Source organism: Anser cygnoides, chromosome 1, assembly GCF_040182565.1.
Source record: "Anser cygnoides isolate HZ-2024a breed goose chromosome 1, Taihu_goose_T2T_genome, whole genome shotgun sequence".
NCBI classification, from domain to species: Eukaryota; Metazoa; Chordata; class Aves; order Anseriformes; family Anatidae; genus Anser; species Anser cygnoides.
The window spans coordinates 65,940,738-65,966,285 of NC_089873.1; the positions used below are offsets into that span (position 1 = coordinate 65,940,738).

The 25,548-nt window shown below is 38.6% G+C and overlaps 1 protein-coding gene across 9 annotated transcripts in view; it reads left to right on the forward strand.

Annotated features, from left to right (window-relative positions):
• The window catches only part of ERC1 (ELKS/RAB6-interacting/CAST family member 1), a 309,043-nt gene that overhangs the window by 246,115 nt on the left and 37,380 nt on the right, over positions 1 to 25,548 (forward strand). The gene's annotated exons all lie outside the window — the stretch shown is intronic.

Sequence of the window (25,548 nt, forward strand, 5' to 3'; positions counted from 1 at the left end):
TGAATGAAAAAGACATTTATTCTTAACTTCCAGAGACTCAGGGAAATTGAGTGATACTTCTTTTGGTGTTCTATATTTGCCTTGTCAGGGAGGAAGCATAAATGGATGAAATTTGTCCTTGCCATAAGGGTCAAATTGAACCGTATTACACCACATGGTCTCTATTGTGGTTTCTAATCTGTGACAGAAGCTCATAAAGGAATGCTGGTTACTTGAGTGGAATCTGGGAGGCCATGTGAGTGGGGAGATCGGTCCATTTCTATTTCTGTCCTTCTCCTGTTCCTAAGACCTTTCTGTGTTAGTATAACAATCAGAAAAAGTATGTTTCTATTCAAGCCCATAAAATTTTGTTTCAGTATTAAATGCAAAGTGAAAAATATATTGCTGATAAAACACTGTGGAAGCAGAAGGCAACCCTGACAATAAGAGATCCAGGATCTGTGTAGATTTTTCACTTCAGCACTTTTGTTGGATTCTTCTCTGTTAGTGCCATGCCACATTCCCTGTAAGAACACGTAATACTGCTGTCAGTCCAGTATCAACTGCTTCAGTACCATTGATTCCATCTTAAAAAAGTTTTATCATGCACAGCATTTCATCAACAGATGATTTCTGTTGAGGTCAAAAACAGTAAGACAAAACCAGGTCTCTGCCGTAATAAGGGATTTCTCTGCTTCTTCCTTAGGAAACACAAGTAGGTTACTGGCTGTGTATTTTTAAGATGGCAATTATTTTAATTTTACAACAGTAATTGTATAGTTTCACAACAGCTTTAAAATGAGTGGGAAATGCAGTATACTTATTTACTTTTGAGCAACAGTTGCAATTACTTTCACTTGTCATCCAAATGACTTCCTACTAGAATGGGATTCAGAAGTGTTCACAGCAATGTAAAGTACTTATTTTCTTCATTTAATTGTTGGTAGACATAATAGCCTTAGAATATGTTAATACTTGTTCTAAGAGAAATTGGAAATTTTTATTTGTAATTCTTGTCCTGAGTTTAAATGCTAGCTACTTCATGCAACTTGTCTTTCTGAGTTTCCTTCTGATTATCCTTGGCTGGTAGACAGAATGATCTTTAGGGATTTTTTTTTCTACCGAAGATTGTGTGTATGCAATCTATGTATTAATGTTGTGGTTATCTGTAGTGACTTAGTTTTCACTTAGTTGATTTTTAGTATTGCTGTAGTTCACATCATTAGTTTTCAGTGATGGTAAGTCACATAATATATACTGTTCCTAAAAAGACATTTCCCTTAAGGATGCCCATTCTAAGTGCTTTTGTGCATAGGCATGGGATAATTCATTTCCAAAATAAACTTCAAATGCACAAGAGATTAACCTGAAATTGTTCTTGCTATGAAGTGAAACCAATTCTGGGCTGACATGCTCTGTTTTGAAACAGTAGTACTTTTTCAAAAAATTTGTTGGAATATCCAAATGCCTTTGAAGCTTCTGGTTCCAGAACTGCCATCAGCTGTAGAGACTTGTCTTTGTTCCTTCTCTTAAAAAGAACTGTGAAGAAAGCAAATTGTAAATTGTAATCTCCTCAAAACATGCCTGATAAGAGTATTACATATAAGGAGTATAAGAGCAAATACAAAATCACAGATATAAGTACTGCAAGGTACAGTCCAGTCCATCCCCAGTCCCTAAGGTAGAATATATGTTTATATATAAACAGTCTGTGCTATATTTAAGCTCTACCTGAGAGATACTTATTTGACCTAACAGGGACTTGACATACGCTCCCTAAAATCTATCCTACATCTTAAGGATGTAAGTATCATCTTTTATCCTTTTTGTGTGTGTGCCACCTTCAATACTATTGAAAGAAAAGCTTTTCAAAGTTACTTATCATGTGACAGTAATTATACCAACAGAGAACTCACCAACTCTCTAAGTTGTAGGGGATGACATCACATTTACTTGTTCAATACCAGCAGCTTTGATATGTACTTTTTCTGCATTGAGGTCACCAACTGAAATTGTACAGAATTTAACAGCTCTAGAAGTAGAAGATGGTGCAGAAGAGATGCTATTAAATTTTCCATGATCCTCATTACAGCTATAGTCAAAGGGAATTTCATTTTTCCACATTTTGCAAGTTATCGGTGTACTTGGCCCTTGTGGTCCTCTTTGGTTAGTGCAGGTCAGACAGGTCAACAGCCTTGTATTTTGCTGTGCTTCTTCATCAGTAGAAATTCCTAAATTTCCAGTAGAAATTGTGAATGAAAAGTCATTTAAATTTGTAGATGTATTAAACACATCTGTTCAAGAAAGGCAAGTTAATCAGGATCTTATGGAAGACTTTGAAAATTAATTCTGGATCTTAAAAAGTTCATTCAACCCTTCAGATTCAGATCTGGAATTCTGACCTTTCTAATTCCTTCCTTGTGTCTTTAATACTATTTCAGAACTGTTGACCTCCCTGATAATCATGTTATATTTCAGTCCATCCCATTTCTAGGAAACGATTACAGTTGGTTGTGGGAAAGCAGCTCTTTCAGTTGGCTGGTAGGCACAGTTGACTAAGAGGTTCCCGTTTCCATGTATGTAGGACACAAACAGAAGTGCTGAGCAATATCGGAAGTGGGTGGTTTGTGTGAAGAGTTACACATACTGTGGTACATACCATAGACCTTATTTCTGAACCCAACTGCAAACTGGTAAAAAGCCTCTGAGAGAGATAACGTTTTAGAAAAGTGTTTTTTCTGACTACCCCGCAATAATGAATGTGAATGGATCAAATTGTCTGTGCATGGGGTTCAGATTATACCTTTTCATTGCTTGTGCTGATAATCATTGTGTGGCTACAATAGCTTCTGCTGTTAGTAGACTGACTCACTGTTAATTGACCTTTCTTAGGGGGTATAAAGAGGCAATTCTTTCCTAAAACAAGAACCGTCTATTGATAAACCTCAATTTACATCTTAAAAAATAATGTCCAAGTTCTTCAGCCCCACAATTTCAAGTGATTTTTACTTACTTAAAACTGTAGGTGAAGGCACACAGATTCATCAAGAAAAAGTTATACCGACTATGGAAGGTTCCAGTTATTCTTTGCTTTAATTCTCCTTTGTCCCTTCTCAACATTGTCACGTTCCAAGCCACTCGTGCAGGAAGGGTATTACTGTGAAAGAGAAGGAAGGAGTACTGCCAAAGACATTTTGGGTCTTTAATTTATTTAAGTATGTATGTTAAAGTTTGGATGAAGAGAGGCATTTCAGAAAGAGGATACGGCATCAATGTTGTTTTAATTTAGAGTTTCTAGGCTCTGAATTGCAGGAATGTGGCTCAATATAGAGACCGTTTCCTAATGAGGCACTCAGCGTTGACCAGGCTTTCCAGTAAATGGAGCTGCCTGTTTCATATTGGTTGTCATTTTGTATGAGGGATTTCCTCTATCATCGGAAAGGGAGGCCAATTGCAGGGCGAGGGTCACCAGCTAATGTGGTCCCAATTTACTTCCTCCCAAAGTACTTTGTCTCCTTGACTAGCTCATAGTGAAAGAGTGGTTGGGAGGCTGCTTCACATGAGGGGGCCAGGTCTGATGCAAGAAAACAGAGCTGAAGGTTACCTAACAAAGTCCAGATGTAGTGTGGCGAGTGCCAGCCAGTGTGCTCAGATTATATGCCATACAGAAGTCCCTGCAATGTGTGTCATGCTGGAATTGAAAGAGTCCCAACAAACTCTGGCGTGCTTTGTGGCAGCACATCTACCACTCATCTGTTAGAAAAGAGCCTATTTGCCATATATTCATCTTCTAGTCAGGCTAAGTTTTAAAAATCAAGATATATTTGTTATACCAGTGTGAAGTCCTACTCTTGTAGATTTGAGTTTTAAGTGGAAGGCATATATGAATGGGCTGAGGTTTTCCTGTCTGTGGGCTTTGAGTCTCAGAAGCTTGGGGTTTTCTACAAAGAGTTATTTGGAGCAAAGATTGTCATTTTCTGTGTTTGTGCAGTGTCTAATACAGCGTCTAGCACAGTGGGGGCCCAGCTTCACCGACATCTCGAGGCACTACTATGCCTTAATCGTTAAGTAATAGTGTTGAAATCGTTAGGAGGTTCTGAACTGTATCAGTGTCTGTTTTCTGAGCTTGGAGTGTTATTCAATTGAATTGTTTTTAAATAACTTTTTAGGTCCCTTCCGACCTAAACCATCTATGATTCTGTGATTCTGTTATGTATATTTCACAATTATTCCCAATTCTTTTTTAATATACTGTTGCAGAAGTTATCAGAAACTAGCTTGATTCAGTGTTACCGATGATGGGATCTCAAAATTTTCATTCTAAGTGGTGTGACTCCAGATTACAGTGCATACTGGGTTGCTGGGTACATTTGTATTATACTGCCTTTTCTTAACATAGTTTTCAAATCATAGCATTGTTCAGGTTGGAAAAGACCTCTAAGATCATCTAGTCCAACCTTTAACCTAGTACTGAAGTCCACCACTAAGCCATGCTACTAAGTTCTAAATCTGCGTGTTTCTTAAAGACCTACAGGGATGGTGACTCAACCACTTCCCTGGGCAGCCCATTCCAATGCCACACAACCCTTTCAGTAAAGAAAATTCTCCTAATATCCAACCTAAACCTCCCCTGGTGCAACTTGAGGCCATTTCCCCTCATCATCAGTTGGTGCTTGGGAGAAGAGCCTGATCCCCACCTTGCTACAACCTCCTTTAAGGTAATTGTAAAATACAATAAGGTATCCCCTGAGCCTTCTTTTCTCCAAACTAAACAACCCCAGCTCCCTTAGCCACTCCTCATAAGACTTATTGTCTAGACCTTTCACCAGCTTTGTTGCCCTTCTTTGGAAATGCTCCAGAACCTTGATGGCCTCCTTGTAGTGAGGGGCCCAAAACTGAACACAGCATTCGAGGTACGGCCTCAGCAGAGCCGAGTACAGAGGGACAATCATTTCCCTAGTCTTGCTAGCCCCACTATTTCTGATACAAGCCTTCTTGTATCAGCAAGAGATGCTGTTGGCTTTCTTGTCCACCTGAGCGCACTGCTGGCTTATATTCAGAAGGCTGTCGACCAATACCCTCAGGTCCCTTTCCGCCAGACAGCTTTTCAGCTACTCTTTCCCTAGCCTGTAGCATTGCATGGGGTTGTTGTGCCCCACGCCTTTATACTTGTTGAACTTCATACATTTGGCCCATCAGTCCAGTCTATCCAGATCCCTCTGCAGAGCCCTCCTACCCTAGAGCAGATCAACACTCGTGCACTTGGTGTCATCTGCAAACTTACCAAGTGTGTACTCGATCCCCTCATCCAGATCATTGAAGAGAACTCGCCCCAATACTGAGCCCTGGGGGACACCACTAGTGACCGGCCTCCAGTTGGATTTAACTCCACTCACCACAACTCTGGCCACCCAGCCAGTTTTTAATCCAACAAAGCATATACCCATGTAAACCTTGAGCAGCCAGCTTCTTTAGGAGAATGCTGTGGGAAACAGTGGCAAAAGTCTTATTGAAGTCTAGTTAGACCACATCCACAGCCTCTCCCTCATCCACTGAGTGCATCACCTTGTCATAGAAGGGAGATCAGGTTCGTCAAGCAGGACCTGCCTTTGATAAACCCATGCTGACTGGGCCTGATCACCTGGATGGTCCTGTAAGTGTTGTGTGATCATGCTCAAGATAATCTGCTCCATGAGCTTCCCCAGCACCAAGGTCAGACTGTCGGGCCTGTAGTTTCTGGGATCCTCCTTCTGGCCCTTTTTGTAGATTGGCATCACATTTGCTAGCCACCAGTTGACTGGGACCTCCCATGATAGCCAGGACTGCTGATAAATGATGGAAAGCAGCTAGGTGAGCAGTTCTGCCAGCTCCCTCAGTACCCCTTCCATTTGGCCCCAGAGACTTGTGTACATCTAAGTGGAGGAGCAGGTCGCTAAACATTTCCTCTTTGATTATGAGGGCATCATTCTGCTCCCTATCCCTATCTGCCATCTCAGGGGACAGAGTACGTGGAGAACAACTGGTCTTGATTCTAAAGACTGAGGCAAAAAAGTCATCTGTACCTCATCCTTTTCCCCATCTCTTGTCGGTGTGTTTCCCCCCACATCCAATAAAGGATGTAGACTCTCCTTAGTCCTCCTTTTCTTGTTTATGTGTTTATAAAAACATTTTTTAATTGTCTTTAACAGCAGTAGCCAGATTGAGTTCAAGCTGGGCTTTGGCCCTTCTAATTTTGTCCCTGCACAGCCTCATGACATCTTTGTAGTCCTCCTGAGTGGCCTGCCCCTTCTTCCAAAGGTCATAAACCCTCTTTTTCTTCCTGAGCTCTAGCCACAGCTCTTTGTTTAGCCAGGCCAGTCTTCTTCCGCTCTGGCTCATTTTTCAGCATGTAGGAATGGCCTGCTCCTGTGTCTTTAGGATTTCTTTCTTGAAGAGTGTCCACCCTTCCTGGACACCTTCGCCCTTCAGGACTGCCTCCCAAGGGACTCTGGCAACCAGTCTACTTAACAGGCTGAAGTCTGCCCTCCAGAAGGCCAGGGTGGCAGTTTTGCCTACCCCCTTCCTTACTTTTCCAAGAATCAAAAACTCTGTTAATTCATGATCACTGTGCCTAAGTTGGCCTTCAACCTTCACATCACCCACAAGTTCTTCTCTATTTATGAGCAAGAGGTCCAGCGGGGCACCATCCCTACTTGGCTCACTCACCAGCTGTGTCAGGAAGTTATCTTCCACATGCTCTAGAAACCTCCTAGACTCTCTGCTGTGTTGTATTTCCAGCAGACATCTGGTAAGGTGAAATCCCCCACGAGAACAAGGGCTAACAATTGCAAGACTTCTCCCAGCTGTTTGTAGAATATTTCATCTGCCTCTTTGGCCTGGTTAGGCAGTTTATAACAGATGCCCACCAGGACATCTGCCTCATTGGCCTTCCCCCTAAGTCTTACCCATAAACATTCAACCCTGTCATCGCCATTGTTAATCTCAAGACAATACAAACACTCCCTAACATACAAGGGCTACCCCACTGCCTCTCCTTCCTAACCTATCTGCTCCATGAGCTTCCCTAACCTAGAAGAGTTTCTAAAATTTTTGTGATTGTGATCCCTTGTGCCTTTGGTGCCACATGGCTATATAACCCCTACCTCAACTGGGAGGCAGACTGATGTAACTTGCTAACACACCATCCCATAACCATTGTTGTACCACCCCCAGGCTTGTCTCTGTCAAGCTTGGTTTTATCCCTTTCCCTCTTCAAATATAGCTTAAAGCCCTTAAAGCTTAAAGCAATGAGCCCTGCTAACTCCTGAGCAAAGATCCTTTTACCACTTAGAGGCAGATGAACCCTGTCCATTGCCAGCAGGCTTGGTGTCTTGTAAAATGACCCATGGTCAAAATCCCCAAAGTTCTGTGACACCAGGTTTGGAGCCAGATATTGATTTGCTGGCTCTTCCTGTTCCTCACCTCGTCAGTCCCTGCAACTGGAGGGATAGAGGAAAACACCGCCTATGCTCCTGACCCCTTAACTTGTTGTCTCAGCACTCTGAAGTCTCTTTTGATTGCCCTCAGACTTCATCTTGAAGCTTCATCACCACCTACCTGAAATATCAATAATGGATAATAGTCTGAGGGCTGAATGAGCACAGAAAGCATTCTCTTCACGTTCCTAATCCAGGCCCCAGGGAGGCAGTAGACCTCCCTGTGAAGTTGGTCCAGACTACATATTGGGCCTTCTGATCCCTTCAGAAGGGAGTCTCCCAAGGCAACGACCCATCTTTTTTTTTTCTTGGTGGGAACGGTTTCAATGCAGGGCACAGGTCAACGTGACTTCCTTGTCACCTCCAAGCCAGATGTACAGTGTTCCTCAATATCGTTCAGATCAACCTGCAAAGCTTCATGCCTATTGTGCACGGGCACGTGGGAAGGTTGGGAAGTCCATGAGGGGATGTATTTGCCACACCAGGCAGGGACTTGTTGCCATTGCCCCTTATCCTCTAGGTCAGTGCTTTCAGCTGGGTGGAGAAAAGATAGGGACACCCCTCTATTGAGTATCCCTTCTGCCTGCAATCACTTCCTGAGTCTTTTAAGAACATTTTGAGTTTTGGTCCTGTACTTCAGCATGCTTGCAAAATCACTCACCTAAGCTTCTTCCTTCATATTTCATAAACAGTTTCTTGTATCACACAGGTTGTTAATGAAAAAATACTGAATAGTACTGGGCTCAGGACAGAGCTTCATGTAACACACATGATTTATTTATCCATTTTGTTAGTGAGCAGTTGATAACTACTTTGGAGTATAATTTCCTAAACAGTTTAGTGCCCACACTTTTATATTTTAATCATAGAAAATTCATCTCACTTTAAAGCAGAACCAATTATACCTGTAATCTGTTCTTAAATACTCTTAGTGGAGACTTTCAATCTTGAGAAGTCTTTTCTATGGCTCATCTGTCTTTATCATTATAATGTCATTGTGATCTGTAATTTCCCTTACTGCAATTTAAGCTCATTACTACTTTTTTCTATCTGGTATGAGCATAGAAAGAAAGAAAGAAAGAAAGAAAAAGAAAGAAAGAAAGAAGGAAGGAAGGAAGGAAGGAAAGAAAGAAAGAAAGAAAGAAAGAAAGAAAGAAAGAAAGAAAGAAAGAAAGAAAGAAAGAAAGAAAGAAAGAAAGAAAGAAAGAAAGAAAGAGAAGGACTTGTTTCTTAGCTATTTTTAGCAGCCCTTTTGGTTTATGATGGTATCTCCTCTGTGTTTTTCGTAGTCTCAGTTCTTCCAGTTTTCATATGTCTTGTTTTCTAGATATCTGATCCCTCCTGTTGTGCTTTCTCAGATTTCATTTAATTTGTCTATTTCTTTCTCCAAGTGTGGTATCCAAAACTGGACAAAACTCAAAATGAAGCTTTTCCTTAGCCTGAAGTTGTTCGTGAGTGTGTCATGTGAGACAGTGTCAGAAACCTTAACAAAGTCTTCCAAAACCCCACGAATCCCCACAGGTTCCCAAAAATAACCATTAATAGCTTTCATTATAGTAGATTATACTATAGTAGGAAAGAGTTTATCAGGATTAGTAAATTTGAAGACATCTGATTTTTCCGAGTACCATCTTGTTTCTTCTTTTCTGACCTAAAATAATAATATCTGGGTATTGAAATTAATTTTGTTAGTCAACTGAGTACAGTCTTAAGGGAAGATAGAGAAAGGTATGAGCATTCTGATCTTCTTGGCTTTTTTTTTTTTTGATAGCTTTCACTTTTGACAGAGTAGAAAATCAACCATTGTCTTCAGCTTCTTCTTCGTTCTAATGTACGTCAGTAATGTCTACTTTTTGTCCCTCAGCGCTTCCATTTCATCTGGTACCTCACCTTTCCTGTTTACCCATATACGTTCTTGTTGTTCAGTTACTCTCAACTTTGTGAAAAAGCTCCTTTCTATCTTAGCGAAGGGAGATAAGAAACCTCATGCTATTGAAAGTATGGGTTATGTACTAGTCTGCTTGCCATTCAGAGGAATCTTTTCTTTGATATGTGTGGTTCCGTTCTGCTTCCGTCTCCTTATCATAATCACTCCTTCCTCTGTAGTCCAACATGAATTGAGGGGCTGTTATTTACCATTCCCATAAACCGAGAGAAATTTTTTGGTGATGACTAGTAATATTCAGCATTTATGCAATATTTAATACATATTTAATCTAGACTTTCAAGTCCCAAAGATGTTTTCTCTGTGCTACTTTGTGCTTCTTTCCTGCAAAGATTTTGGCTGACTTTCCTTATGAGGCCAAGGTACTGCAAAGATTCGTTTGTCAAGTAAATGTGGTTCGTGGGATCATGAGGAAAAGGAAAGAATTTTAGATTCTAGAATAGCTTCTCCCCCCTGAAAATACTCGTTTTCCACTGTTGCTTGTTTCCCTGGAAACCCAGCACACTGACACTTGACACTTCTCTGCTGTGAACTTTTCCAAAGTGAAGTTCCACTGGTTAGAGTGATTTCTCTTTGTAACAGGAGAATGTAAAATGGGTCAGAGGCAGCTGACAGGCAAGCTTTTTTCTCTCACTGCCATGGAGTTGTATCAGAACTACCACACTTCTGTAGGTTTTTATTACCACCCTGCTGACGAAATAATACAGATTCTGTAAGTAACGCAGTTAGTCTTTGCTTTGCCTTAGCTGCACTGATTTGAAACCATGTCTGATGAATGATTATCCTAGCAGCAAAATAATTTCATCTTCAGGTGATATGGATACAATCCCAGCAGATAATTACTAAATGTAGCTGTTTCTGTGACAGAACTACCATTGTTCTCCAAGAGCATCTGAGAGTTCTTGGTGGTGCAATAGTGCTCACTGAGTTTAATGAGTGGAGGTACCTCTCAAATGATGACGCTGTTAGAAGGGGACTTAGGAAGTATAGGAAGATGTATTTAAGTTATTTTGAATGTGGTAGTGGTGACTTCTTTGTAGCTGAGAAAACAAGGCAAAAGTAAATGTTTGAAATAAGTGATGAGATCAGGGAACTTGGATTCATCTTCCTTTATTGATCTTTTTTGCTGCAGTATCTGCATGCTTGCACTAGCAAGAGTGGAAACAGACGAAAAAATGGGGAAAGAAAACCCATGTGATAAGAAAGCTAAGAACAGACAGAAAGGTTTGAAAGGGACTTGCACATCAAAGGTTCCTGCAAGTATTGGGCAGAACAGAAGGTATTCTTTGAATGCTAGTATTCTCCAAGTGTTGTGGTAACCTGTTTGAAACAGCAAGGGACAGATTAACCTACTTTGCTAGGAAATTTTAAAGAAATAGTGAAGCATTTTGAGAAATATTGCCACTTGAAGTGGACTTGGTACCTTAATAGTGCTGTTACAACCTCATTTAGACAGTGTAGGGCATGTAGAGTCATGGTAAAGTGATCTTTTTTTTCACAGTCTACCACCACCACGATCTGAAGAGTCAAATGCAGCTTTACGAAATTTGAATCTACAGTCTTTAATATACACAGATGCCGAAATACATAGTTTTTATAGTATGGTTTTAGTGGTTATGATGGTGTAGCTGGCATATCTGTGAGCAGACAAGTTAGGGAAAGCATTCTGTGCACTTCCTATTCAGGAAGCTATTGGACTAGAAACAGAAGACTTCTGGCTGAAGTGAATGTATATCCACTAATTGGTTCTCATCAAACATTGCCAGCTGTCAAAGTTAAGCATCATGGCTTTTGTCGAAGGCCTGTAATCCACCCAGATTATCAGTCACGGCACTGCTTGCTTTGCCAGTCATTGCTCCTCGGTAATTGTTTCTGTCAAGCAGAGACTTCTGCCAGGAACAGACCCGAGCAACCTGACAACAGCCAAGCAGACACAGAAAACGAGGCTCTGTCATGCCCTTGAACACAGCCTTGAAGTACAACATAAAGAAACTACCTTCTCCTTGCCATGTGTTCCAGACTTTTTTCCCATCATTTTTAATCATCAGTTACCACAGTAACAGCATTCAGTGCAGTGTCAGCAGTCTTCTGTGGCAGCATTTCATCTTCCTGTGGTATTACATATACACTCGTTCCCCTCTCCTTCCTCATTTTACCTTTACACTCTACCTCTTGTATTACTAAATAATGATGTATGTTCAAGCAAGTTCCTTGCTGTAGCAGGCCTCATGGTTCCAGAGAAAGAAACTGTCTGTTGGCCCTGCTGTAAACAGCCATGCCTGTTTTCTGCTTGTGCCTTGACTAGGGCTTCAGTCAGCAGTTTTTAGGGCATTGCAATGGTGGCTCTGTAGGTTTGCTTGGAGGCCAAGGTTCGTTTCCTCACTGAAGGACTGAGGTTTTTAAAATTGCTTTAGAACTCGGATGACAAAGCAGCGCTTGCTACCCATTCTTTCCAGACATTTGTAACATTACAAAAATACTCTATGGACTGATATTTCCCAACTTTGATCTCAGTTTTCAAAAATCTCTTTCAGTCTATTAGAAATATTCCTCCATTTACTGAATGTATTAAGATTTTCATATTATAGTTTTACAGCTTTTTAATTCACTAAAACTTTGCACAAATTAATATAAATTCATAGGATAATTGTTGACAGCATCCACTGCCACATTTACAGTCTCTCTCATTCAAGGATTAAAACGTCCCATCCTAAGTTATTGAAGCATCGTTGTCCCTGGCTAGAAAATCAGGATTGCTGGACAAATCTAGGTTAGCAGTTTAGAGACTCTGCATCCCATTTATTTGCCTTCTCCACTAAGTGGCAACCAGTCTGATGGTTCTTGACATCAGTTATACTTGTTAAGCCCACACTGGGAAGTACTGGCTTGAGAGTAGTAATAATGAGTTAAGAACAATGAATGTGCTCAGTGGCTCCAGAAGACTCTACTCGGAAACCTAGTTTGGGACCTAAAAATGGTAATTCTTTAGTCTGTGAATACTATTTCTGGACACTAGTGCAGTATAGATATAGCCATTGTCATTTCACATTGGAATTGTACTACATGGTGATTTTCTGTAGTTATCGTGGCACAAACCACTGATCAGATAGGCATTGTTTTGTGGTTAAATAAAGAGAAGATATTGGAACAGATCATGTGTTTATTAATTTTTATAAGACTTCTGTGCTGTAAATTTTATGTTGAAAACAGCTACCCTAAGTTTCTGACAGTCTTTCTGTTAGCTGATGAATTCATGAGATAGATACAAAAGCTTAGAACCAGCAGTTTAGAAGTGCTTGAGATTGCCAATAGTCCTTAATTCAAGGAATAAAATTATGGGTGCATCTTCTTTTGCTTGACTGTTACAGCTTGTGCGGTAGTTGGGAAGGGTCCATACACAATGACTTCCTGTTTGTTGTCCAGTGGCAGGATGTGCCTCAGGGATAAAATATTTGAGACTTTCCAACAACTGGTTCTTGTGGCTGGGCTGGTTTGGCATCACAGTTTCGGTATTTGGATTGATGATGTTTGAATGCTGACCGGAAAAACAGAGAGTTTATGATTACATTTAAGTCTTGTCATTTAGACACATTGTTTACTGAACTCTGAAGTTTTGATGACAAAGAGGATGAGATCAGATCTCATCCTGATAAAAACAAACCCGGGAATATATTGTGTGTGAAGAAAAAGAGATTTAACACTAAAATTTCAGTTCTAATAAAGGAAAATTTAGAATGACTTGTAATGCAGTAAAAATACAGTGATTTTCCAAGATGAGCATGTGATCATTCTTAATATTTACTTGATTTGATGTGTCTTTTTCTATAATAATAATTCTTATTAGTTTAAGCTGTTTTACCTGGCATCGGCAATTGTCTAGAAGACACACGTCTTGTTAACTTCATCTCCAGTCAAAATGTGCCAAGTTGGTATGTTATGATTATCTGTTCCTACATTTATTGGTATTATTCCACAGGGAAGACACAGCACGTTGAACAGTTTCATACTTAAGCTGTAAAGCAAGACTTTATTTGTGGTTACTTCTGTTTGGATGAAAAGCCTAGTGAACGTGTCACTTCAGTGTTCTCTCTTAAATAAATGGCAATTCGCCTTTCAACTGTCTGAAACCCACTTCAGTGGGTTTACTGATGCCTTTCTGTCAGTTTAGAGTTTCAGAATCTTTGCTACAGGCATAACTCACATAACACGTTTTTACAAAATTTAGTTCATTGTTACAGGTTTTCTCTAGCAGAGTATTGTAAAATTGTATTCTGGAAACTTGTCCTAATCATTACTAAGTAAGGTAAAACATCATTAGTTTACAAACTGTGAGGAAGTAAGCTGAAAGGAAAAAATTACCAACTTTCTGGCTGTAGCATTAAATGATTAAGGATCAGGCTGCAGGAAAAGTGATGGAAGTCCCCATTTCTTCAAATATTTTTAAAGAATTGACAAATAATCAAAAATGACTTTGAAGAAAAGCCTTGCATTGACTTTCCAGAGGATATTCCTTACAAAGGGGTTCTGAATCTGTTTACTGTGAAAGATGCCATTGAACAGCCAATATCAAATTCACATATTGATAGCTGGTAGAAAGGTAGAGGCAGAAAGCCAAAAATGTTTTACCAGCTTTAGTACTGGTTTTAATTCATGTAAGAACTGTAACTGGTGAGGTGATAGATAATGCAACGTGTTCCAAAAATACTTAAGGAGAAGGTGGAAGTCAGAGATCCATGTTGACTGCTTGTCTCATAGAGGTAAACAAAAGATGTAGAAGATTTCAAGTAGATTGCAGATTAGCAGTTGTATAAATTAATATGCAAGTAATTGTGTTCTTTACTTGAAGGAGCAATGGTGGAAAGAATTGTGCGCCTAGAAATATGCAGTGAAAAATAGTGATCTATAAGATAGCATATGTTGCATATTTGGGGTTTTAGCTGGGGAATAACATAATAAATCAGTGAGGTTTTTGCTTGCAAAAGGGAAAATACATAGCCGGCAATAGAGAATTATAATCCCCGTCATCAAATTAAATCAAAATTAAGTCTTAACTCTACAGAATGTACTTCAGCTTCAGTAAATAGTGAGCTGTTGATGAACAGCGGTCTTGGATGTTTTTCAGCTTATGCCCTGCAATATCTCTGTCCACAGGTTTTTCATCATATACTGTATTAAGCTCCATGAAATTCTGAAAATAATTCCCCTTTCTGAATCAATCCAACTGAGCCTAGTCCAGTACACTGTATCTTGGGCTAGTGAATAGATATTGCAGAATAAAATAGAAGTTTCATATTGCAGTTGGAAAACTGAGATATATGCTGGCAATTAGATCTAGTTTCTTGATTCTAACCCTTCACTAATTTGCATACTAAATTGGTAGAATAGCATATCAGGTTTATCAAAATCAGTCACAGGTTTATGAAATTAGGTATCAGTTACTTATGATAGCATCTGCAAATGGACTGGTGCTGATGGCTGCAGACTCCCCTCAGTTCTGTTAAATTCATGCTATTACGTTCTGAAGAATCCAAGTAGGTTTTGGTGCTAAGTAAATCCATGACTGTTATTCCTTCATAAGTATAGTATGTTCTCTATGCCCTGCTCTCGGAGATGAAAAAATATTCATAACCAAAGAAAAGGCATGTATTTTTTTCCCTAGCCATCATGTTTTTGCCACTTGACATTTGTAAATGTGTGTAAGGAGAGGATAGAGACTTTTTTGCTCCTTTCTGACTTGGGAGGCTGTGAGGATTCTGTTAACAGCTGCCAACTCTGAAAGATAAGGACGAGAAAGTTGATACTGATGGAGATTCTGCTTCCCATTCCTGCCATGAATGCAGGTCTGTGGACAATGCTGTCAAATACAAGGTAGTGATTTTGACAGATTGTGTTAGGGCGTTTGTATTCTGCTGTCTCTGAGTGGACATTTATTGAACACAAAGTAAACGAATGGCTTCTGTCCTGCCCTTTCTTTGCCTTAAAACATAGTACCAAAGGTTTGAGTCTTTTCAGTACCAATAAATGCTTTTAAAGATTGTGCATAAAAGCAAGTAAGGCTCAAACTCAGATAACAGAAGATTGCTATCTGAATTTACATGGTCAAATCACACATTTATCATATGGAGATAAGATCAATGAGGTACTAAAGCATGTCCAGTTTCATATATGAGTAAATTTACCTTTGCAATAACATGTCACACAATTTTAGGTTATCAATAAGTGAATATTAGTCTCTCAACTTCCATAATGCTTTTGTCTCCAAATGAATATTAAGTCTGATCTTAAGTATCAGTACTGGTGCCTGGGGGAAGTAATGGTCTTTTATCTTCAATACAGCCCTGGTTAAGGGATAGCTGCTTTATTAGGGGTATTGTTCTCTTTGTTTGATCACAACTTTACAATCACAGAACTCAGTCTTTTGTTCCCTTTCTGTTTACCACCAATTCCTGTCTTTCCTAGAGTGAATACAAATATTTCCTGTATTTCCTTGAATAAACAAAAAATAAATGGAGCTCTCACAGCTGACCCGTGCCAACTTCTTCATAGGATTTGAACAACCTGGGCATCTCTTGTTGTGGGATTTTTACTAAGGAGGGAACTTTAATTTTTTAAACACTTGGTTTCACTGTTACACCATCCTTGATCCTTCTAATAGTTTAAGAAAAGAATCTTCCCACTTTTTTCACGTTAAGCTGAAACTTAAAGCTGAAATTTCTTAAGCTTAAACTTAAGCTGAAATTTCTGACACCACGCCAGTGTGCCCTCCATCTCCAAAACTCTAGTAGATAAAACCTTGGCCTCACCTCCTTTGTTTCAGCTAGAAACCCAAACTGCTGCCAACTGCTGACATTAATGTTGTTGGAAAAAAAAAATAAAAGCAATATAGAGATCCTTAAGAAAACATGCATACATAAGTTGTTTAAACTTGGAAGACTGCATGGGTTTATTTGCTCTGTGGAAGTAATAAGTACTGTACCTTCTTGTTCTATATTTTTCTTCTCTTTGGCAGGAAAATATTTATACGCACAAATTTTCATTTTGTATCTCTTCTGTATCTCACAAAGAGACAGGCAAGTGCCTGCTCCTGGATTGGAAAAAGAAGGATCCACAGACTGGGGGATATTGGGGAGCACAAGCTAAGAGTATTTCCTCATTGTCCATCTCTATCCTTTTCATTGCTATCAGATGATGAAAAGATTTCTCTTTCTCCTCTTATCTGCTTTCCCATTATCTCTCTAAGTTAAATGACTTTGCACTAAAATGATCATTAAGGAAGAAACAGCAAAGGTATGATCTGCCTAGATTTTCATCTTGTTCCACAGACCTTTTCCTTTTACTGGTTCTGTAGCAGAGACGGAATTTTCTAAGATTTTTCTAAGCTTTACAGTGTGCTTTATGGTGCTCAGTGGGTGAGCCTCTACTGCTATTTCATGGCATAATGTAATGTAAATCATAGAAAGACAATAGGTTAGAAATAGAGAAGGCAGTGGCAGGAGTAATGTATGAAATGCAGACACCTTTGATAAACTTATCTGGCAAAACTGGCATATTTCTACATATTGTGTGCCATGAATTTCTTTTTCCTTAATAAGAATAATTTTGGCACAAATGCAGTAGAAAATCTGATAGTTTCTCCAGTTTTCCAGCTAGTACTATTATCTAAACATTGATGCAGACTTAAAAACCAACCTCTGCAGGGGAAAAAAGAAAAAAAAGTGTTAATTTATTGTGATTCCCCTTGCTTGTATACTGCATGCAATAGCAGGGCAGATGGACAGGAGTCATCTGCACAACCTTGTATTGCACATGTGCTGCTATGTGCTTGGGCAGGAATTCTGCCTCTGTGGACCAAACACAGGGACAGTGTAGATGGACAGGAATTCTGTGTCTGCAGACCACACGCACAGATGGTGCGGACAGACAGGAATGTAATGTCAGTGTGTTTGTATGAATCTTATGAGACAGGGCTGTTCTACGTGGATGTCAGCCCTAATAATTGGCCATACAAAGAGAATTCTTAGCATTAATTTAGATCAGGGTAGCAAAGCCCTGTTGGCTGTCAAAGGAAATGCCCTTTCAACTCTTCTCTCCATGATATGGGGAATTTTGCCTAGATTGAAAGATGAAAGTGAGGCAAAAAAAATAATAGCATTGTTTTTCTTCTATCTTTCATACACAACAGCTTTTTAATTTAATTTCAGAACATGCAAAATAGTCTTAAAGGTTTGTGATTTTTTTTTCCATAAATGTTGCTATCAACACTGTTTATATCATGTAGACACAGACACATTCATGTATACACCCAGAGCTAGGTTCTGGGCTGTTACAGACAGTCTGTGTTGAGATGATACTGAGCAGCTCACATCGCTTTAGAATCTAGGAATTTGTATCTGTACATAACTATTTTTTTTGCCAGGAACAGCATGCATAGAGGGGGTTTGCTATTAACAACTCTTTGAAGCTGCAGGCAAATGCAATTGAAGTGGTGAGTCAAATAACGGTGAAAATATGTAAGGCTAAAAGAGCTGTGGTTAAAACACTAGTATATACCTTCAAAAAATAAAAACAGCTGGAAAATTGAATACTTTTACTATACTTACTGTAAAGACGCAGTCGCAATAGACAAAAATTTGAAAACTTAAATGACATCAACTAGGAAAGGTGTAAGTATATATACTTGAGCAGATGGCCTACAAATGATTTTGTCAAAGCAGGTGATAATGACTTAGGTTTTAAGATTTTACAATAGGATGCATCTTCCATATAAAGCCCTAGGTGGGATTTTGCCAATCAGTTTTCGTAAGTATCACTGGACTGAGAAACTTTCTGAAGAAAACTAGTTGAAAGACTATGACACAGAAGCAGAGTGAGTAAGTCATTTGGGGTTATACAGGCAGCTGTGTTAAGTTGAGAATAAGCAAGTGGGTTTACTTTGGAAAGGAGAGCCAAACAGAAAAAATAATGAAGGGAAGAGGGATGAAGTAAGGTAGAAGAGAGTAAAATGAGCCCCATTATCTATGTAAAAAAAAAAAAAAAAAAAAACAGTTTGTAATAGAAATATTTGTCTGTCCTGTGGGATACTATATAGGTAATTTAGAGTTTTTGCCTTCAGATATTCATAGATTTTGTAAGACAAACCTATCTCTGGTGCTTAACCTTGTTACTTAAATTGCCCAAGTTTAAAGTAATCATATTTTTTTTTAATCTTGGAATTAGTTAGCATAATGAGACTATTTTTAATTTTTTTAATTTTCCTTTGTAAAATACATGTATCACCAACAGTTGTTAGAAATGCTTATGCTCTATGTATAAGCAAATTGTGCTTCACCTTATTTTTCTCGCAGATGATAAAATGTAAAATGGGATTTTTAGCTTGGGCCCACAAACACACTATGAGAGGGGGGGAAAATGAGCAGGGGGAGAAGTACAATCAGGAGTTTTCAACAGTTTGAGTAATGAGGACCATGACAAAGAATGGTATTTCCTTTCACATTACTATAGAAGTAGCGTTTCATTTTTTTCTTGAAGTTAGTTGTCTTTAGTGGTGTGCATCAAAGTAAGTTAAAGAGACTGAATAAACTGTATACATTAAACATTCAGCAGACACATGAGCTAAACATGAGTCTCACTGCTCTTCATTTGAGAATTTGTAGCAATTTGGCCTCCCAGAGTCTTAAAGAAAAGACATGGAGAGTAGCATCATAAAACTACAGAACATAGAGAGTACATACAAACTTTTACAACTTGAGCAAAACATACTAGCTTGGACCAGCTTTTATCTTAACGTCCTCCAAAGCAGAGTTTAAATGACAGTACTGTCCATTTGTTTATCCGATCTGTAGTCCCCACCAAGTAGCTTTTGAATTTATTGACTATTCCAACCAAATTTGATGAAAGGAAAGAAGTCTCAAAGATCGTGAAACTTACAGGAAATTAATTAACATCCACAGCTGGGTAGAAGAGAAAAAAGTCTAAAATAGTGCTCCCACACAGAGAAAGGCAAGAAGAACTGCGCCGTGATGTATTTTGTTTGGCTATAGCATATGCATATGCCTGGGCATTCAGAACATACATACTTTCACACTGGTCCCAGCTGACTCTTGCCTGGAGACACCATGGGGGAGGAGGACTGGAGAAAGAGATTATTATAGGGTTGAAGGCCATGCTTAGAAGACGTAGAATACAAATCCAAAGCACGCAGATTTCATTAGCTAGCATAAAATGAGTAATAAAGTGGACTCCTATGCTCTTCAAGTGTAACCATGCTGTCTGCAAAAGAAATCAGTTCTTAACTGATGAAAGAAGTAATGAGGACTACACAATAGATGGAGAATGGATGTAGCAGTGTGATTTAGCAACAACCAGTTGCTGTTAAGCTGATTTAAATAAATGAGTTGATTTTTGCTTTCAGGGCATGTGGCAGCAGAGGCTACAGCTCATACTTTTTCTGGCAGGAAAGGCACAGCAAGGACCTTCTTTTCTGCTCTGGCGTGGAGCTGAGATCAGACTTGCCTTGATAGATAGTACCATAGGGCAGGCTCATAAAAATACCTGCTTACTTTAAACCTAGAATGTAGAGGTTGTATATGCTCACTGCTGGAAGGTAAATAGAACCAGTTCTTTGATTTTGTCCTAAGAATTAAAACAGCAGTTCATTTGGTTTGCTTGCTGTCGTCAGATCAATTTCAATAAATAATTTTGGGGGGCTGTGTAGTATGAGGGATCCAGTATTCTTTGGGGATATTGTCACAGGATGTCACAGGATGGCATTTGGCCTTTAGATCCTCCTTTAAAGTCACCCAGTCTGTATAAATTAGGTTTACAATATGATGGTAAACGGTCTTAGACTTCAGTCCTTGATGACATGTCTTTAAGGTATAGCAAAACACACCTTACTGATCTTTCTGCCAAAGACCCTTACATGTAATGAAAAGATGCCAAAGAACAAAAATATGTTTTGCTCCTGAGTAGTTAGCCATGAGGTGAGAAGTTTTTTATTATTATTATTATTTTATTCTTCAAGTTTTTTTATCTTTTAAATCTGGGTCTGGTAGATTCCAGGCCTTGTGAAACAAATACGAGAGAAGCAGCTATATTACCACTGTTCAGTCAGACCTAGACACAGCTTGATGTGTCTCTTAAAGAGAGTACAAGAGGGCTAAAAGAACAGATGGAATAATGCTCATGTGGATATAACACAATAATGCATCCTAAGCACAAGGTCTGATTTGGGTTGTCAGTTGTACCACTGGTTTTCTCTATACCAGAGAGGATCCAGAGCAATAGACTTCAGTAAACTTTGTCAGCAGGCAAACCTGTAGTTGGTTATTTGTTCATCTCCTAGGGAACTATTAAAGCTCCAAGAGACACATTCCTGTAGAAGAAAGGTTTCGGTTCAAAGATTGTTTTTTAAATCCATCCACATAGATCTGCATATGTCAAGCCTCAGAGAGAACTTCATATCCAAATGATCTCCATTAGTTTAGTTCAAAGTTTGAATATGAAGTTGAATATGAATTCTCCAGAATGAAGTTTGTCTGTAATTTTTGCAGGTGGGGAGATGAACAGAAAAATGAAATAACTAAATAGAGAAATTAACTGAGCTGATAAAGTCTTTCACTTTATAATGTAACATTGTTGTAACATTGCCAATAGTTGATGGAGAAGCCTTTATCTCAGGTAGAATCTGTGTTAAATCCTGTGGGCTTTGAAAACCCCCCGTCAGGTGCATGGAGCACTTGCTCTTCGTTGCCGTTGCTAAAACACAGACTCCAGGATGTACAGAATTTCAGTAATGAAATGGTTTTTCATTTGTATTCAGCTGAACATTCTGTTTGTTTGCTGCTAATAGTGCAATTTCAGTTGCAGATATGAAACACAGCCAAAAGGAAAGACAAACCTTACTAATGATGTGTCTTTTAAACTTTATAAATAAAAATGACAATTCAGCATGTACCATATCTTCACAAATCTGAAAAATGTCTCCTGGACCATTAAATATTATGAATGTAAAGGGCACATTCAATAAAATAATTGATGCAGTCTCTCAGAGACCTCATGCTCAAGGTGGATATTATGCCCAAGGTAGTTATGCACAGCATCATGTTGTAATGACAAGTGAAGAGGGTTTGTTCTCATTGTTTCTGGCAGCCAGATTCCAGAAGGGAGATGGTTGGGTATTTGCAGAGAGTATGTCTCAGTGCGTGTTCTCAGAAAGGAAAAAAGGACTATCTGAAAGTCTTTGCAGGAGCATGATTTTCAGTTACTGGATTTGGCTAATGACCTAGAAAAATATATATATATTGCTACGTTATTAATAGAGAAAAAGGTTTCAGATTGTTGCAGTTATATGTGTTTGTTCTCAGTGAAACATCCAGCTCTGAGAGCTGAATCATACGATTCTATGAAAGAAATGGGATGACTCCTTTAACTCACTGACACACTCTCTCTACCACATATCCATTTGTCACAAGTACAGTCATTATATTAATGTTTACTTAATGTGGGGCTTTTTTAAACTCTACATTAAAGGATTAATAAAGCTTGTTTAGACTGGTTAGCAAAGCCAGAATTACATTACTCAAGTATTTTACAAAAAATGAGGAAGCAGTCACTGATGTCATGGTTTCCACAGTGTCCCATGGTGGAGAAACAGATTTGACGAGAACTCTTTGAGTAAGTTAATGCAATGTGAGTATGAAACTGCCTGAATTAATATAGGTAATGCATAGCTTATGAGCTAGTATCTGATGTTTATTAGAGGTCTTGTGCAGAGATACAGAAGTATGCTGTTCCTTCAAATAAAATTTGGTTTCAAAAACTTGCCAGTGTCGTGGTTACCAGAACACTAGCTATCCCGCTGAAATGCTTTAGAAAGCTATGTATTCTCATTGCAACATACAACGTAGTACAAGCTTTCAAATAAAAATATTCTCTAAAATATAAACAATGTCTGAAGTTAAAATTGTAGTTTTCAAATTTATGTGTGGAATTCCACTATGGAGAGCTTGTCAGTCCTGGGCAGCACTCCTCTGGGTTTTACCAGCAGGATATGAATCTGACTTTCCTACATTGTGGATCAGCTTGAGGTCTTTTTTTTTCTCTTATAGTAATTTAGCTGTGATAAAATCTATTAATTTGGTGTTCAGGACACAGGTGCACAAACATGCTACTGGTGTAGCCTGCAGTGAACATAAAATAGTTTACTCTTAGGAACCTGCAGGTGAGTTTGCCTTGAAGCAGTACATCCATGAAGTAGGAACATAATGATACTTAAACAAAATTCACCATGGCTACAGTTTTGGCAGCTAAAATATTATACAAGTGCTGTTTGGAATGAAAGCTTTCAGGTATTGGCTGCATTAGAACCACTCTACTCCATGGTAATTTCCTTGTTTACCCAAACATTTATTGAATATAATACACAGGCAGAAACAAACTGTATGATAACCAGAAAAAGTATGGGGAATATACAGTTAACAGTGAGTCTGTAGTGCAGAACCACGAAGCAACAGAAGAAAAGAGCGCGTTTAAAAGCAGTGCTAACACTGAGCATTCACATTTATGATTAAAAACAAGTTTATCTCATATTATCTCAGGGTGCTTTTTCTTTTAATATAACCACCTGTTGTAGCAAGGAATAGGACAAGGGCCGAGGTTAAGTAATGACTAGAACAGAAAGGGCATTAAGGATATGTGTATCAGGGAGGTGAAAAAATGACTGCAGAAGTTCTGGGAAAAAAAGAAGTGTGAGGGGGTGGCAGGCATGATCTGCATGTTCTTTAGCATAGTCATATATAACTAGAGAGAGCTTTTTTCATATGTTATGCCCTAGACCTGCAGTTCACTGTATGTGGCCTGCAGACCTCTCGTGGCAAGCTATCTGGCTTTCAGTTAGGAGCCTGAAATTGTGCATTCGTTCTTCAATAATTTTGAGGATTGACGCTAGTCTAAAGGGTTGTGGGACTGTTCTTTTGTGCAGTGATTACTGGGAGACTGAAGAGTGATATCTAAGGCTTTGACAGGGTGTGTTTCATGTGTGTGTGTGTTCGTTGTTGTTTGGGGTTTTGGTGCTTTTTTGTTTTTGTTTGTTTTGTGACTGGAGGGCAAAGAATAAGTTTAGGAAATCCACTCTATCACAACAGAAAGAAACCTTCCAGAAAAAATCAAGAAACCTACTGAGTTTTGTGGGGTTTTGTATTTTTTTTTCAGTCTAGTGTTTCATCTTTACATGCATGAAGAAGGTACCTGTAATGGCAAATGATATTTTTTAAGGAAAATTTGGATCTGACATCCAGTTCTTATCATCACTAGTTCTGATTACAAGCTCTATAGGTTTTAGACAAAAGTTCTCCTGACACAACTGATTTGTCTGCATTGCTCATTTATTTTCTCACAGGACACAGTGGTTAAACCACTTTGTTGTTCATATTTTTTACAGTGATGTAGAAATGTTTGCCCTAGGATCTGAGCCATAACCTCATAAGGTGGGAGAGGATTGTATAATAGCACAATGACACGCATTTTAGGACTGCAGGATGTTGGAGTGGTTCCCCACAATAAAGTAAATGGTTTGTTTTTAAATCATTACAACAGCCATATGCCAGTACTCTAGAAATTTCCATCCTTGTGAACCTTTTTTTTTCTGGAGAGAAGCAATAGGAGAAAATTCAGTTTGTGTATTTCCAGTTATTTTGAAATCTTCCAATTAGAAGTTCTTCAGTTAGCATTCAATCTAAAGCAGAAGCTTTTTATTTCCATGTCTGACATAGAGAGAATTAGAAAATTGTTACGTTATATTAGAAATATGTCTGCAACACTGCTTAGAACTTTAATGCTGGAAAATAACTTGTAATATACACCAGGAAATAAACTTTTTTTCTTCCATTTCTTAATTTTTGCCTCATTCCAAGGATATATATGTGTCAATTAGTTCCTGTAGGGAAATCACAATACTGAATTTGTTGTTTTCTTGCCAAGACGTTTGTATCAGACACATGCTCTCTTAGAATAACAGCAGAAACAATGGAAGCTAAAGTTGGATTAAAGGAGCAACATAGAAAACTTCCTTCTAGGTGAACTGATTCTTTATGTTTGTCATCATTGGGGTGTTGGAAACATTGTTCTGGCTTAAATATTCAAAGGGCTATAATAGAGCTAAGCAGCTAAATATTTGTGCAAAGAGGAAGAATTTTGGAACTGAGCTTTTTCCACTTTTGAAAACTCCAGCCTCGATAACTATAATTATTTGGAAATGAAAAGTCCAAATACTAAGAATTACAGCATAATTAATGGACTTTTGCATACCGTCTAGTCCAACCACCTGCTCAAAGCATGTCTGATCAGAGCAGACTGCTCAAGGCCTTGTCCGGTTGAGTTTTGAGAATCTGCAAGGATGGAGATGCCTGTTCTAGTGCTGGATAATCCTTGTTATGAAAAGGGTTTTCCTTATCTCTAACTAGAACCTTCTGTTTTCTAATTTGTATCCACTGTCTCTTGTCCTGTCCCCTCCAGGAAAAATGTGGCTTTCCTCCTATCAAAATAATTAAGGAAGCCTCCTCTTTCTCAGGCTAAACCTGCCCAATTCTCTCAGCCTATTGTCATGCTTTCTGCTAAGTATTAATAGTGGGATATTCTACTTGAAGTTAAATGTCAGGGGTATGCAACCTCTTAAATTCCACTTCAGAATTTTCTGTGAGAGATTCTGTGCTTCAGATGATTAGATCTGTATATTCTTTCATTCCTATATTGGCACTAAGACAGTATTTTTTACATGCAATAGCATAAAGTATGCTGCCTCTGTCTGGGAGTAGCTATTTTCTTTTGTCACAAAAGTTAATGTTTTGTACCAGTCTTCTGGTAAACTTCTGCTTCTTAACAGATCCATTCACATACACGTTGAAAGTCATGTGAAAAGTTATTATCAATGAAAAAATTCCAAAGAAAGGTAAAATCATTTAAAATCAATAGGTCTCCTTGCAGAGAAGAACTTATTAAATATCCAGTCTTAAATGTAATAAAATAATAAATATAGTGAATGTACCTTGACAGTAAACTGGTTGTTTAAGTATTAATGTAGAACACTTCAAGTAATGATTTATGAATGATGAGTCAGACTTGGAATTCAAAACTTGTTTGACAAAACAGAGC